This window comes from Dermacentor albipictus, chromosome 6 (genome assembly GCF_038994185.2).
Source record: "Dermacentor albipictus isolate Rhodes 1998 colony chromosome 6, USDA_Dalb.pri_finalv2, whole genome shotgun sequence".
NCBI classification, from domain to species: Eukaryota; Metazoa; Arthropoda; class Arachnida; order Ixodida; family Ixodidae; genus Dermacentor; species Dermacentor albipictus.
Genome location: NC_091826.1, coordinates 103,233,462 through 103,250,888, shown reverse-complemented (window position 1 = coordinate 103,250,888; position 17,427 = coordinate 103,233,462). Strand labels below are relative to the sequence as shown.

Below are 17,427 nucleotides of genomic sequence, written 5' to 3'. Positions count from 1 at the left end.
GTCTACCATGAAAGTGTGCTCTATGTAAAAGTAATGTTGAATTCCAATGGCGGAGTCGGAGCAGCCGACGGACTCCGCGAGCGAGCACTCGACTCTGGCGTAGAGCAACGCCTCCGAATCCGCGAGTGGAACACAGCCTGCGCTGCCGGAGCAAGGCGGAAGCGGAAGTTCTATCACCGAGTTACCCAGGGTACCTTGCGTGTTGTCATTTCCTTCCGCTGTTTGCTCCCAGAACCGCCACACCGGTCAGTTGACTCTTCAGCGCCGTTCACCTGTTTTTTAGAAGTGCGGAATGAATATCTCGCCAAGCGTGCAGCAGCTTTTGCTTCCTCGCGAGTCGTGACCGGTGGCGCCGCCCAGCAGACAAACGTGGTAAAGGAAATACGTCACGCAGAGTTCCGGTCCACTCCGCCGATTTTGGCGGAGCATCTTTTTCTGCTCCACGGTGTGACTCCCGCACTGAATCCACTCCGACTCTCTCATTGGAACACCTTACTCCCGCCCTCACTCTGTCATTGGAACAAACTTGCTCCGAAACGAGCAGAAAAACTTGCTCCGACTCCGCCATTGGAATTCAACATAACATAAAGATGTCACTCCAAAAAATGTGTGTTGTGAAAAAAAAAAGCAACAATGTCACGACGTTGAGGACGTATTTAGCTATGCAGTCAATACTTAACAAGCCTTCTATCACGTTTTTTAATTTCCCCACGCTATCCACAAGTAAGACGGAGAAAAATTCTGCTGAATAACATTGAATCAAATGTTCACAAGATATCGCTCTGAAACTTTAATGGGAGCATCAGGGGATATTCTATACATTTGTGCGAATTTTCATCAAAACCCACGAAGAAACAAGGAAGTTCACTTTCAAAGCCACGTCCCCCCTTAACTTGTTTTCAGCATATTTGTCAGTCTCCAAGTTTTTGCCCCATATTACCACAGGTAGAATGCATTGATTTTACACCTTTCTATTTAATGCTAATGGTGCACAACCGATGAACCGATCACTTCACTTTCACTTTCTATTTAATGCTAACTTCCAGTCAGGACCTGACAATGTCTGCCTTAGGCACTCCAACCTATTTTTATCCTTCTGTAAATTTCAGTCTCTTGATCAAGGTCCTTTTTGAGTAATTGACCTATGGTGAATGTGGTCCTTCACAGACCCTACATACTGACCGGCCACCTTGAACTCTTGTTCCCTTGCCCGGCTATTGATAATTACCTTCGTCTTCTGCATATAGACATTCAACACCACTCTTTTATTACTCTCTCTGTTCAGGCCCTCAATCATTTGTTGTAACTCATCCCCAGTGTGGCTGAACAGGACAATGTCATCTGCAAATCTGAGGTTGCTGAGACATTTGCCATTGAGCCTTAACAGTTTAATTGCATGAATACTTACAAGCATTCGGTGAATAGCGTTGTAAAGACTGTGTCTCCTTGTCTGACCCTTGTCTGACCCCCCTTTTTTATAGGTATCTTCCTACTTGTGGAGAATTAAGGTAGCTGTAGATACTTTCCAAGATATTTATGTAAGCATGCTGTTGTACTCCTTGCTTACATAATGCCTCTATGACTGCTGGTACCTCTATTGAATCAAATGCCTTTTCCTAACCTATGAAAGCCTTATAGAGAGGCTTATTGTACGCTGCGGATTTTTCGATTCTCTGATAAATGACATAGAGGTGATCCATTGTAGAGTGTCCCTTCGTGAAGCCAGCCTGTTCCCATGGTTGACTATAAAGTCCAGTGTTGCCCTTAGTCTATTGGAGATTATTTTCGTGAAAATTTTACATAATACTGAGAGTAAGCTAATGGGCCTATCATTTTTCAATTCTTTTAACGTCGCCCTTTTCTGGATTAGTATAATGCTTGCATTCCATTTTTCTGGGACCCTTGCAGACGATAGACACCTCGTATAAAGAGTGGCTCGTTTTTAAAGCATTGTCTCCACCATCTTTGATTAAATCGACTGGTAGTCTATCTTCTCGGGCTGCTTTTCCCAGTTTCATGTCTTGCAGTGCCCTTCTAACTTCATTGCTAGTTATGGCAGAAGCCTCTAAGTTGTTCATTACTACTTTGAACGGAGGTATCGCGGCTGCTTTTGGTACTGTACAGGTCAATATCGAATTCTTCCGCTGCTTTTGCTCTGTCTGCGAGATTGCTGATATTACCCTGTTTGTCTTTAAGGGCATATATCTTTGTTCGTCCGATGCCTAGTTTCCTTCTCACTGTTTTCAGGCTAGGTCGATTTTTTACTGCTTTTTCAGTCTTTCTCAAGATACCGTGAAAGCTCGTTAATTCGAACTTCAATAATTCGAACTTATGGATAATTCGAACTGTACCATTTGGGCATGCCAAGCTCCACAGAAGTCTATGTATAAAAAAGTCCGTTAATTCGAACGCTAGAAGGTTCCCTCACGGATGTTTCGAACTACGCTCGCCTGGCACATGGCCAGAGAAACGCGCCTACTGCCTACACACATGGCTGTATTGCCTCCGAAACGGAGAGAACGGCGAGAGAAGACAAATTTGGAAAAAAATCTTATCCGACGCGGAGTCAGGCAGACGGCAGCGGCGGCTGCCACCTCTCCGTTCTACGTAACCTCCGAGACTTCTTGCCCATTGCGAATCTCGGAGGCTTTGCAAATCTTGTACAGCTGCTAATGTTGTGCGGAGGTGGCACGGCAAGCGCCAAAACACAGCGAATCAAGTACGTCGCAGCTGCGTTTGCAATCAAGGACCAACGAATCAGGACCTTCGCCACCTTCACATGTTCAGCGTCTTTGTCTCGGCAGTCTTCATCGGTTGTGCACCTCTGTTTTCAGCTTAGGAGGTATCGGTCGTCGCGATTCATTGTGATGGTGTCAAGCCTCGGCTAACGTTCATTTCGGTGGACATCGGTGGTGTGGCACAGTCGGACCCGGAGCTTCGACTTGAAGAAGGCGTGTTCCGCGGGCACACGCCATCACTTTCTGACTCGCCAAATTTCTGACATGCCCTACTGCTTCCAAATCGCAGTGTACTGTTGCTCTCCTTCACTTTCGCTAGTTCGAGCTTTCGTTAATTCGAACTGAAGCGACTTCCCCTTGCGGTTCGAATTAACGAGCTTTTGCTGTATAATTTATAGTATCTCTTAGTTTCTGCTTTTTGATTAGTTTTGTTGGTCACATTCATTCTTTGTCGTTTTTTAATAGGTCCCTTGTTACTTGGGAGTGCTTACCTACTGGTTGCCTTGGGGCCTTACCTCCCACTTCAGTTGCATCTTCTAAAGCCAGCCTAGTTATGGTTTATCAATATTGCCCTTACTCTCTTCAAATGAATGGATCCTTGCGAAACGCAGACTCATGAAAACATGTATAAGCTTGCTGCTTGCCGCTTTTCAAACAAAGAAAACATCGGCCCCATCCGTCGAAAGCCGTGAAAGCCTGCAGTGTGCGGTGGGTCCCTCAAGGCAGATGAAGGGAGACATGAGCATGGAGAGGGAATCGAGTCAATCGGGACATACTCTGATATCGATGCCAGGCTGAAGAAAATGGAGGCTTTCCGGGAAGAGCTTGTGAAAGAGGTTGAACAGATAAAAAATGAGCTAAATAGGGAGCGTGATGAGCGGAAGGTACTGGAAGACAGACTTCAAGCAGCCGAGGAAACGTCGAACGGGGCCACCATTGTGATCGAGAATGGTAATGACAATTGAACGTAGTCCCCCAACGTTACAGGAGAGGGAGTGTCGGCAAAAGATGTGGGAATGCGTGTAACGTAGGGAGGAGGTAGCTGGAAAGTGTGGCACCTATTTTGACGCCGCCACAGGCAAAGCAGGAGCGCAACTTCAAAGTTGCGCTCAAAGTTGCGCTTGGTCAAAGAGAAGGAGGGAGAGGTGCGAGAGAGTGAAATTGCGGCTATTTTGGGCTACTCAAACCTGGCTAGGCGCTCGGAAGGAATTGTGGAGAGGGTGACAGGCGATTGAATAGCGGCGATAGGTACATTTCCAAAGTGGACGCTGAGTTCTGCCATGAAGTGAGCAAAAACAAAGCTCACGGAAAATACCTACGTGCACAACCTTCTAATAGTACCAGGTGGGCTAAATGACGTCCTAAACAGTAATGGGAGAGGATTAGCCCAGTTCTTGGCGAAGGGGGTGGGTAACTTGCGTGAGCTATCCCCTCAGGTGCGTAATCGTAGTATTCACAATGTTGGAGGTGCGTGTACGAGACAGATGTACAAAGAGCGGTAGTGGCTGCTAATGAGGCAATATGGAATATGAGATGATAGAAAGGTTTGGAGGTTGTTGAAGCAAACAGGGAAAAGTGAGAAGGTGTGGTGGTTGTAAACGAAACCGAATCCACTTGAATTACAGGCTTGGACGAGAAAGGGGCTGGTGACTTGATAATCATGCTGTTGCTTCTTTAGGAGGCCCACGCGCGCTTCAGGAAGCCAGGGTAGGTAGTAAGGAAGGTCCCCTAAGGGAACCTCAGTATAGCATCACGATTATTAACCGAAAAATGAAGAACAGAGAAAGCTTGCCATGCAATAGGCTACGTAAACATGCAGGGCAACAGAAGAAACGAAAAGTGGGCAGAGATTGAGGAGCACTTCACTGGAGAAGAAATAGAAAACAAAAAGTGTATGCGGTTAAAGGAACGCACCGTAGAGACCCGGAAGAACTGTCAGTGATTGAGACTTACGTTTGGGAAGGGTTCAACATAACTAAGTTAAAAAGAAGGGGAGATGAAGTCAGAATGCTTATCAATCTGGTAGCCAAATGGAAAAGAGTAAATTCAAAATTTCAAGAGCCCCTTTGGTTACCAGGCACATTTAGTGGGGAAAAAACTTGGCTGGGCGTTACGTAATTTTGTACCAGAAATATTTGCATATAGAAGAATTAAGAGTTAGTGGAGTGTATAAGCGCTGATATTAGAGGTTTCGGGAATGATGCCAAAATTATCCTATTAGGTGATATGAATGCCCACATACAAGATTTAGATGGCTATAGCGATAACAACGAGAAGTCAACGCAAGAGCTATGTGAGCATCATAACCTCGTTATCGTGAATACAGTGCCTAAGTGTGAAGGGTAGATCACGTGCGAAGTGGGAAACTGTCTATCAACCATTGAAAACTGTCTGATAAAAGAAGGAATTTGTAAGTTGAGATAAATGTTCATTGATGTGGAAGGGCATAGGAGCACAGGGAGCGACCATAAACATATCATTTTGATAATGGGATACGGGGTGGGAAAGAGAGCAAGGAGTTCAAAATGGCCAGTGCACATTTGTGCGCTGAACAAATAACAAATATAGTCACTAGAGTCGAGAAAGAACTTGGCAAATGGCGAAGTCAAGAGTGGGAAGATAGTGAGCTTCCAAGCGTAATAACGACAAAAATACAGAAAGATAAACCACATGTTCGTTGGAAAGGGAAAAAAACGAAAAGCTGGTGGAACAGGATAACGAGAAGCGATAGTGGAACGACAGAAAGCATCTCGAGAGCACAGGCACGCAAAGAACGCGCAGTTGCCTAGGGATGAAGTAAACAGTAAGTGTGAAATATACACCGGGAGAAAAAAAATGTATGGTTCAAATACTATTGCAAGCAAAGATAAAGGGTGAAAGTGAATGTTGGTTGTCACAAATACATGAGAAAAAGAAGACCGCACCTAGATTATTTTGGGAACACCTAAAATAATTAGGCAGAAAATCAACAGCAATACTAACTATCCTGGAGGAAGATGGAAACAAACTGGAAGCGGCAATAAACGACAGCCGAATCTTTCCAAGACAACGACGAGGTTAGTTTTGGAAAAAAGAAGAAATCAATAAAGAGAACCAGATGAAGAGGGAGCTGGTACTGACAAATTTCAACTGGAAGAAAACCGAAAATACAAAAGCACACAGCCATATGGCTAGACGAGGTTCTTGTTAGGCTGAATAATGAACTAGTACCAAAAAGTAAATCAGCGCTCGTGAAAGCAATGAAAAAAGCTTTAAAAGACAGACGAATACCAGTCAGTTGGCGACAAAGTAAAAGAATGAATTTAATTTATAAAGGTATGGGGCAGAGAGATAGTTCACTTGTATAGACCGTTGACGGTCGACAATGCAGACGATCAAATTTAATCTGCAAGCATGGGCAGATAATAAAGGCATTTTGGAAGAACTTTCGAATGGCTCTAGAATAGGTAGGAGTTTTGGCGATAACATATTTGTTCTTACTCAGTGTATTGAAATATGAAGAGTAGAAAGTAGACCGTTATATGTGGCCTTTTTAGACATTGCAGGAGCGTATGACAACGTAGACCGCAACGGTTTGTGGGATATTCTGGAAAGGGAAGGCTTAGGTGACGATTGTCTACAGCTTTTGAGAGCTTCAACTAGAAAATACCGCTTGCATTGAAAGGGAATGGATGAGGAGCAAGGAGAAAGTTGCTATCAACAAAAAACTGAGGCAGGGATGCCCTATATCTCCCTGTTTATGATGTACATGTACATGGTGAGGATGGAGAGGCACTTGAAGGAAGCAATATCGGGCTGAATCACTCATACAAACAGGCGGGTACAGTAGTAGAGGAGCAGCTTCCAGGTTTATTTTATGTGGACGACATCGTGACGCTAGCGCAGAAGCAAAGTTATTGGCAACATGTGGCTAATATCTGTGCACTGGAAAGCGAGAATTTAGGTTTGAAATTTAGGGTTAGAAAATCAGATGTTATTCAATGAAAACAGTGAACATACCGTGGCAATACAGCGCCAGGAAATACGTAAGGTAAAATATAAATACCTTGCTATATGGATAAAAGAGGGCAACAGATATATGGAAACAAAGGAAGAAATAACAATCAAGGGGAAGAAAAATGCTGGCATAATGAAGCACAGAGTGCTATGGGGATACAATCGGCACAAGGTACTCCGAGGCATCTGGAAAGGTATGATGATTCCAGGGCTTACTTTTGGAAATGCGGTTATTTGCTTGAAATAAGGGATACAATCAGGACTCGATGGGAACCAAAGGTCAGTGGGATGCCTCGCATTGGGCGGTCACGGTGAAACTAGCAAATGAAGTTGTACAGGGTGGTACGGGATGGACAAGTTTTGATGTGAGCGACGCTCAGAGTAAAATTAATCATGAAGAACGACTGAGGAATATGCAGTCGTTCAGAAACAGAAAATAACAGAAAATAAATGGGCTGGGAAAGTATTCAGGTATTTGTACAGGAATACCATTGATTCACAGTGGAGGAAAAAAATGAGGAAGCTTACCAGCAAGTATGCAGCCTGTATGGTAAGCAACACTGCAAAAAAGAACTTCAATCGGGAACTCGGAGAATCTCATGGGCGGCGGTAAGAAACCTGCCATGAGTATCCATTTAAGAGGGAAAAAACGAAATCTGGAAAGCGAAAATTTATGACAACTCAAAGGGAAACTCATCACTTTCGGTGCAAGATATAAGAATGAAGAAGCATGTGCTTGCTGCAGTAAAACTAAGGAAACAATGGAGCATGTTTTATTAGTATGTGAAGACATCTGCCCTGTGGTCAATTTAGGCACCACTGGCCTCCTTGAAGCCCTTGGGTTCAGCAAAAGCAGGGGAAAGGTAAACATGTCCGCCATAGATAGTAGGAGGTTATTCTAAGATTGGGGGAAGAAAAGTAGGGAACGACAAAAACCGGAGACGTACAAAGGCTAAGTTCTGAGTAGTGGTCATAAAATGTGGTTGTGAAAGTTCATCAGTCTTTTTTTTTCCTTTTTTAATTTTTAGCCAAGGCAGGACATTAGGCAGTATAATAGCAAGGGCTTGTTGGCCTATTCCTCTGCCCCATTCCAAAGGGGACGCTGATAACATTCATCCTAGAGTTGTGTGGGGTCGCGTCGCGTCACATTTCCGTTTAGCAGCCCCCATCCTGGCCTAGCCGATCCGCCAAATGCTTTGATGCGATATTTGGGTGTTCAGACTCATCAGTGAGGCATTGGTCAGTCGTGCCTTGTGAATTGTTCTAACGCGTCGTGCTTAACAATCGGGTGTAAACGAGATCTAACAAACCACGTTTGCCCCGCACAGCCCCGTATATCTCGCGAGGTGGCGCAAGCGGCACGAGTCGGCCAAGTCGGTGCCTAGCTACCATAGCCGAGCTACGTCGTGACGTTAGCTCACTGCCGGAGATTTCGCCATGCCCGAACGCGGGCTATCTGAACGTTCGCCGTTGTGTCTCAACTACAACGTGGGGCGGCCGCGAGCAAAACGGAGCGCGTCAACAGGAGCTGGGAACGAGAAAAGCTACTGGGTGGCGTGCACAAGCTGCGACCTTTGGATGTAAATTGATGACACACCCTTTCAGTCTCTGGAGGAAGCACAGTTGGTGGATCGATATGAATGTAAACATTGCGTCTGGCTGAACAGAATAAAAGACACAAGTTTTGGCACCAGCTAAGATAACATAAGAGTAGGAACTGCAAGCGCAAAGAACAATCAGCTATGCAGGAAGTTTAAGATCAAAAACTGAAGGAAATTCGATCTCAGCGGCAGCAAATGAACCACAGATGCGACAAACTCTTGTGACAAGGGAACCAAATGGAGGCGAAGTTCACGACCCAGAGAGTGGGAGACGACAGACAGGGCCTGTGTGGCAGGAAAACCCTTATGACACTGGAGTGGGGAGCCAGACAGCACGAGAGATGAAATCGGAGACACCCCAGCTGTCCACAAAGGACTGGAGAGAGGTGGGCACGCAAAACCAGAAAGACATCCATACAACACCGGCTAGTCACACCAGGACAGCCGAGAAGCACGGGAGTGAGCATCAGGAGCTCGATGTCAGCAGAGTTTCGGAACATGCATTCTGGCAGGTAAAAACGAACAAGAAGCGAAAGCAGATATGCGAGAGGCCACCACCGATAGAATCCTGTAATCCCATTGTCTCCAGCCAAATGCAGAAAACACCCGGGGAACTATCGACAAAGGACGCTGTGCATTTGTCTTCGGCGATGTGAATGCTTACAGAATGAGGTTCACTACCCTACAAGCCTCAAAGTGGAGGAAGCTTGTTCTATATCAGACAAACAAGGAAGCCGCCTTCCGGGAAGTGATTGCAGAAGCGGACGCAGTGGCGGAGGTTTGGGGCACAACTGAGGCGATGGTGGCGTTACACACTGATCTTAATGATACCATAAGCGAAGACAACCAGTCCTGACATAGAAGTGCGCGAGCTCAAGGACATGGTACAGACTTGGCAGGTAAGGGCCTGTTCACACCGTTGCACCACATACGGTGTCCACCAGTCAGTATGGAGCACGGACATGGTGCGCAAGGAGTGCAAGCTCCTGAATGAAAGCCTGAGAGGAGTATGCACAAAACTGGGACCAAGTATCGAGTGTGTGAGCACTACACGGGCGCCGATAGGTGAAGCGCACAACCTACTCTAATAGAAGAGCACTACAGAGGAATTAGGCACATGCCTGCGTCAGCTGGCCTTGCAAAACAATAGACACTGACAAACACACACCGCATGGCATCGCTCATGGCAGCTCTCGGACAGGCGATGCTACAGACGGCAGGGAAGCAAGGTTAGAGGAACAGCAACAAGGCTTCCCGAAGCCCCAGACAGTAGGGAGAGGGAGACCCTGGAGAAGCCTGAAGAGTAAAGCGGACGTCTTCAGAGATGGATACTTGAATATGAACACGGCCCATAACGCCGGGAAATGGGAAGAGTTGTATCATGACATGGAAGCAGAAAAGATCTGTGTGTATGTGGTGGCTGAGCCGCATCTGAGAGATTTAGGACTACCCATACACACAGAATGGTGCTGGGCCGGCAGCAACTGGAACGGTAATGAACGCAAAAGAGGCGGTGTTGGTATTCTGTGACGACAGAGCTTACAGTGGGAAGAGGACAGCGCAGAATGCGCCGATCATACTGTTGCGTATACAAGTGCCACAAGTAAGTCGGGATGAGAGAGGATGTATCCTTCTGCGTCTTTCCATCTGAACCCTACGAACAAGAACGGAGGCGGCATTGGATCCAAGCAGTCAGGCGAGCGGAGTAAGCTCCCGTCTTGTCGCCTTGTCAAGTGGTGTCGGGCTGGTTTCTAAATCAAATTTCGCGTGTATCCTTGGTTTATTCGATAGTGAAGACGGTCAGCCATGGCAGACAGTACCAAACAGCAGAATCTGCAGTCGGTATTTCGTTGGAAACAAAATGAGCGATAGCATGCACCATCCGGCATATGCACCATTTTTCCTTCGCAATGCCACCGCCAAGCCCCTTCCTACGCCACCGCACCAAGTGAACGATACGAAAGGTAAAAATTATCCATTCATTGCCAAGAATTATGTGGGAGGGAAGCTGCCTTGTAATACGAGTGTATGCGCATAGTGCCGGCGCACGCGCGACTAAGCCACCTATGTGTTTATAAAAATGCGCATAAGGATGAGGACTCGGCGCTGAGATGCATCTGGCAAATTTATGTAATTAGTGCTACATGTAGCCAGGATTCTTACGGATCAAACAGCGGAGCACTCAAACCTTTGCTTGCGCGAGTCAGCTGATGCGATAAAGCTTTCTTCTCCATTGACTGCTGTGGCGAAGTAACATCAGAATTTTTTATGTCTAGCCAGAGAAATATGGAATATCTTCACGCCAACTAATACTTACGAAACCATAGCGCAGCACGACCGGAGCCATAACTGCTAGATTTGCGAGACAGGCAGCCACGCAAGCATGGCATTGATATACAAGAACGGCACCGAGAGCGGCGCTGCTGCGCCGGCGTTGAGAGCGCCGCATGCGAAGCAAAATTCTATTAGCGGGTGGTACCCCTCTCCCATCTCTCGTTTGCGCCGCCTTGATTGCCTCCTGCACTGCGCGTGTTTGGGCACGTTTCGTGCCGCGGGCGGTGTGTGCCTACGTGTGTGCGCGTGGACATTTACTTCGAAGGGCGGTGTACAGTCTGTTTCACATTTAGGGGAAAACTAGAAGCGCATTGCATCGCGATACGGCGAGCGCTTGAGTCAGGCGGCGGCACCAGCTCGCGCAGATGCTCGAGGGGCGGGATCTTAACGGCGTCGTCTGCTACGGCGGCGCGCGCTGGCCGCATTGTCGGGAAACGTTCTACTGTCAGGTGCAGGGCGCCAATCACATCGTTACTGCGTGAAATGAGCCGGTATTCTTTGCTAAGCGTTGCGCGACGCCCAATGATACGCCTCGAATGTGAGTTCATCGCTGCAGGGCAGTCATAGACGACGTACTGATTCCATACATTCTTGACGGCCCGTTTCTGGAAGGCGACTATATAATCTAACACGACAGGACGCCGATCCACACTGCTCGTGCTGTGCAAGAACTGCTAGAAGAGCGCGCAGTCACTCTCTTGGAGCGGCCGCCTCAATCCCCGGGCGCCAACATCATTTAAAATGTCTGGTGCTCGTTGAAAGTATCGTTGGCGCAACATCCCCTCTATCAGTCGCCCGAGGATAGGCTTCGATCCCCCATCGTAAGCGACTGAGACGTGCTGCGAATGAACACATCCCTGATCAAGTCATTCTACACTTCACTGCCTTCCAGGATGAGCGCTGTCATCGCTGCCGCTGGGGACATGACGAGATACTAACTGAAGTTCCGAGCGTGACGTGTCCAATTCCCCACCGGTGGGCAGGGTCTGTCTGGTGTAGCGAATGATTGTCGAGAAAAATCACTTCCAGCTCATTGTCTTAATGTAAAACATTCCTTTATTCGTATCCGTTTGTTTCGTCGTGTTCTACCCCCACATTTATCATTGTTGAGTGCTTTGTTTTCCTTTCGAGTCAAACAAAGACTGAGCACGTTGCGCGCACATCTTGGTGCGTCTTGTCGCTGCTTATTACGGTAGCACACTCAGTGAAGAAATATACGTGCACACGCTCAGTACTCCGGCCTTTCGAAAGAACAAATGAACCATGTTGTCAAAAGAAGTTTGCGGAACTCCATTATCGCCAATGAAGAATCAGAGTTTGGCCACGCACAACGTTTAGTAAAGAATATCAGCTCAGTTCTCGCAGTACAGATGAAATCGCTGCACTGCCCCTGACAGTACCACGCTTCCCAAAAATGCGGCCAGCGCGCGCCGCCGTAGCAGACGACGCAGATCATGACACCGCCCCTCAAGCGTGTGCGCCTGCTCGAGTTGCTGCCACCGCACGACTCCATTGCTTGCCGCATCGCGATGCAATACGTTCCGAGTTTTCCCATAAGCGTGAAACAGACTGTCACGCTATATTTGCCTTTAAGAAGATCGGTACGCTTGACGAATATTTTTATGGCTGCAATGCGGCGAATGGGCAGCGTCTGCTTAACCATGTAAGGGACGCTGAGCAGGTAATTGGAAACGACATCGTATGTGCCGCCGGAAAAATCGTCAGCACATACGATGCGGCACACACATACGGCACCTACGAGCTAATCATTTTTGCAGTTTCTCACATTATGTTTGCTACAAATCCGTGTTGTCGCTGATGGCGACAACGGGCTTCTATCGACACTGTGCGGAAATAAACAGGATATATCGCTGCCTAGCACAAGTACGACATGCGCACACAACTTTAACTAGTACTAACTAGTACTTTAACTAATATGGAATAGAGGCAGCAATGTAGACAGCTTGGTCATTTTTTAACAGTACTCAAGAGAGGGAAGTTGAAAGTATTCTTATACATTCCTGCTTCAGCAATGCCGGCGCGACCAAGACGCGGGTGTGTATCGTCCAGTAATCCGATCGATCGGTGCAATGGTGAAGCGGGAATGAACTCCGGTCATGTTCAATGCGTCATGCACATATTCAATTTCTCGGCACGCGTAAACTTCGGCCACTGCTAGCGCATACAACAGACGTGGTTTCCATTCTTGGGCAGCGCACACACAAACGAAACACGAGAAAGAAGACAGGACAAGCGCTCGTTGAACTTAAAGTTTTTATATGGATAAAAGGATTATGTACCGAGTAATTATTAATTTCACGTGGGTTACATACAGAAACCGTCATACACTCAGGAGTGATCAATGAACGAGCTCGCTTCGTTTGCCAGATGTTTACTTCGCTCGGCGCACCGCAGTAATCCATGTCTGTCGTCTGCTTCTTTCGTACCATTTTCTTTTGAATCAGCAGAATTTCCGTGGTTGCATCAACCCTTTCGTGTTTACATTGCTGTCGTGACAGTTAAAAACACAATAATAATTTCCGGTCATCCGAAGAGGCGCCGTCGCAAACAAGGGACGTTTCGCGCGCAGCGCGAACTGAACGCGAGCGCGACCGCGAAGGGAAGCGGCGACGGAAACCTACACCCGTTGGAGATGAAATCGCTCCGCCAGGGGAGAAACGAGCGCTGGCGTCTAGGATGAAACTTGGCGTGCGGTCGTCTATACATGACGCAACCGTAAAAGAAACACACGTGCTCGCCGCGACGCACTGTGAAAAATATATAAAGCTTAAAAAGCTTCTTTCGTCATTTCACCACTTGAAGGCGCTAGCTTCTTTACAAAAACACCACTTGAAGCGGCGCGAGAACGGAACATACGGCTGCGTATGTGTGTGTCTTCTGGTTGTGTGGCTGGAATATGCCGCGTTTCGTCGCCAGGGCGGCGTGCAGCGCACTCTTTTCGACGTGCCGCCTATCCAGCGCTGGTTCCCCATGGCCATTTGTTGAACATGATTGTGCTTACCTCTGACCACGGCTGCTCGATAAAACGCATGAGGAGTGGCCAGTGTTTTTAGATTAGGTCAGTTTAGATGTTTACATTAGGTAAGCTTAGGTAATGTTTAAATTAGGTAAGTGCACGGGGTCGCCATGGCGACAGAGCGGGCCCCTCCCGTCTCAAGCGCTGAGGAGGTGCTGCGGTCGCGTTAGGATTGGAACTACTGTATATGCTACCTAAGGTAGCAGAGTTGCGCATCTGTTCTATCAAGCCGCTAGCGCCTCCATTGGCAGAACGTCATTATGTGATAGCCAAGCAACCGTGCATGGCGGAGAAGCAGATGCTGAGGCCACTTTTTGTATTTTGCGATGCCGCCGCTGCAGCGAACTGGATTAACACAAGTTTATCGCCAGTCAAATTCAAAGCGAATCCGTTTGATCTTGGCGTTCGCTGTTCGCGTGCTGGCTAGCTGTGGAGCAACAACAGAATGTGCGCAGCGCATCTCGCTGTTGGTTCATCGCAGTGTGATCGCAATTCTATCGGAATGATATAATGACCGAGTGCCCTGCTCCCAACTGCACGAATCGCTCTGAAAGCGGGAAAACTTTTTATTCGATCCCATGCACCACACTGCATTCACTGAACTGCGATAAAAAAGGCAGCTCATATTTTCATAATAATGCACTGCTTGGGTTCTTTCTGAACATAAAAGGGGTTATTACTAAGTAAAGATATTTCGTCTACTACTGCTTATGTGAAGCAGGAGTCAAGAGGAATGAGTGTCATCATTTAACATACAGTAATGGCGTAACTGTACTTTGCATTATTACCTATATTGTAGCTATGTAAATCCTGTAAGAGAAAAACCTTACCTACACTCCCACAGAAGGCTACTTTTGGAATCCCTGCAGTCGATTCCATTTTATTCCCTGCAGTGAAACGCACATCACTGAGTGACACTTGCAGATGTGGCTGATATCCAGTGCCTGCTGGTAGGTGGGTACGTTTCTGCAGCAAATCTAATGGCGTACCAGAGTCGATATACTAATGGTTGTTCATTGACTCACCAGTAATATTTTAGACTACCTACGCGTTGAGAGCTTTGGTGCATAGGCCTCATTATATTTAGTACAGCTCACTTTGTAAAAGAGCACAAATTGATAAAGCTCAATATATCAATGTTCGCGCGCACTGTTTCTTTTTTTCGGAAATTCGCATTTTGGCTTCATTGCCAGAAAAAGAGGTAGTTGCGGCGCAGTTCTTTTCGTTACTGTTTACATGCTAAAAGAGCACCGCACTGCTCTTATTAGCGTATTTATCTTTGCTGAAAAATATCTTAGTGCCAAGCAATATTCAAGCAAAGGAAAAATACTCAGGCATCTGATTGTTTACCTCAGTTGCTAACGTTTATCCAGTTTTTAATACACTGTTATTTCGAACCTTATACTACCTTGATAAGTAGCTTTTCCAAAAAATAACATCAGCATATTCCCTAAGACTGTTCGGTGCGATCTAATTGTTACCGTCGAAGTTCATGAATGCTGCATCTGACCGGCGTGTATAGAATACACAATCTATTTAGATGCGCTAGTGCCCATACGTTATTAGGTCAAAAGTTCCTAGAAGGTGCACAGGTGACTGCTAGTCCAAAAACAACTGATATTTGCGCTGCATCTTACGCCACCGGCTAAGAAAGAGCAGCACCTTTTCCTTGACTATCTTATTCAGTCGGCTGTTTCGATTCGCTTTGTTTGCGATTAGGTGGGAAAGCGGTCCACAAGCGAGGCGAAAGCGTTCGCGGTCGATCGACAATCCGGTAGGCATGTCGCCAGCAAAAACGGAGTGCAGCTTCGCCGCATATATTTGGTTGCTTCCCAGGCAAGATGGCGGACGTACGCGCAACTCAGCTAGAAAACTTACCAAAAAACATGTGAGCTACACCTCCCATCTGAAAACCTACACAAGCTGCACCGAGAAAAATATAATTCCTAAAGGCCTAACACTCAAGGCTGTACCAGCTCTTGGAACACTCCCACCACACCATCGCGCAAACTGGCAAACAACATTACATAATGCCTCACTTTCACTTTTGAATATCCTCAAAGAACACTGCGAAGAGCAAATCGAAACTTTTAACCACAGACTTAGGAACATAACCCTGACACCAGATGAGAAGAGAGATTTAGAACATTACGGCGAAAAACAATCTAGAAAATTGGTTCAAAAACAAAGGAAAAAAAGCTAATTTTAATCAAAAAACAACCTTCCAGCCAAACAGCCACCACACCCAGACAAGAGGGACCTCGAGCTTAGAAAGACCAGACAGTAAGGAAATTTCCACAGAACTAAACCGCTCCAATGTTATAGACATTTCTAAAACATTAAGTCAAAAAGAAATAGCCGTACTCAGCAAGGGCTTAAACTTTTGCCCCACGAACAACACAATAAATGAATTCGAGCTTCACAAGGACCTCTCAGAATTCTCCCGACGAATGCGTATCCGACACTTTTTTGCAGACACACCAGACACCGGGACGACACCACTTAGAGCCCAATCCAGTTGGACTCCCGAACCAGAACAAGCCATAGAACTTGACATATACCTTAAAACTATCACTAAAGAAATTATAAGCCAATCCAAGACATCTAAGCGACCTAAAAACATAACTGCGTCGGAGAGTCATATCATTTCAAATCTGAGCTGCCGGAATGACATTGTTATTAAGGAAGCAGATAAGGGTGGAAGTATAGTTATTTGGCCAATAGAAAAATACAAGCACGAGGCTTACAGACAACTAAAACAACCCAGAACATTACCGCAAACTAGATAACGATCCGACATTGTCCTATACAGTGACAATTACCAACAGGCTGAAATCACTTTTGGCTGATGAATTGATAACACCATCAGAATACAAATTTCTCAAACCAAGCAACAAAACTGCCGGACGCTTTTACCTCCTTCCGAAAATTCATAAAATTCCATCCGCTGAACTATACACTGCTATTATCCCAGGCCGTCCGATAGTATCAAACAACAACACCCCGACAGAGAACATCTCCACATTCCTTAACCACTACCTTGGTAACTTGCCGAAAACACTTCCGTCATTTGTACAAGATACGCCCCGCCTGCTGAGAATTATAGAAGACATTAATACTAAAGGCACACTACCCCACAACACAATTCTCGCAACACTAGACGTCACGGCGCTGTACACCAACATTCCAATCCCTGATGGTTTATCTTCGATAAAACAAACGCTGTCTAAACACAGTGCACAACACTCTACTGAAGTTTACCTGTCTCTCCTTGAATTAGTTCTCACACATAACTACTTCGAATTTGAAGAGAGTTACTACCTACAGATACATGGTACAAGCATGGGTACGCCTTTTGCACCAACCTACGCGAACATATTTATGGGGATTCTAGAAACAGATTTCCTATCGCGCTGCACTACCAAGCCCCACACATACCTACGATACATAGACGACATACTCATAATCTGGGGACATGGCCAAGACAGTCTAGATAAATATGTATCCTTTCTAAATTCTGTTCACCCAACAATAAAATTCACATCAGAATCCTCAACTGAGCGCATAAACTTTCTGGACACAACAATATACATTGACAATGGTGAACTAAAGACAACGCTGTATAGGAAACCTTTCGACAAACAACAGTACCTAGAATATACCAGCCACCATCCCAGACATTGCAAACAAGGCATCTTTAAAGGCCAAGCCACACGACTAC

General features: G+C 46.2%; 2 protein-coding genes across 4 annotated transcripts in view; both read left to right on the top strand.

The window, feature by feature from the left end:
- LOC139061313 (uncharacterized) overlaps positions 1-17,427 on the top strand; it is a 413,371-nt gene that overhangs the window by 304,894 nt on the left and 91,050 nt on the right. The gene's annotated exons all lie outside the window — the stretch shown is intronic.
- The window catches only part of LOC139061315 (uncharacterized), a 134,824-nt gene that overhangs the window by 109,233 nt on the left and 8,164 nt on the right, over positions 1-17,427 (top strand). The window lies entirely within an intron of this gene.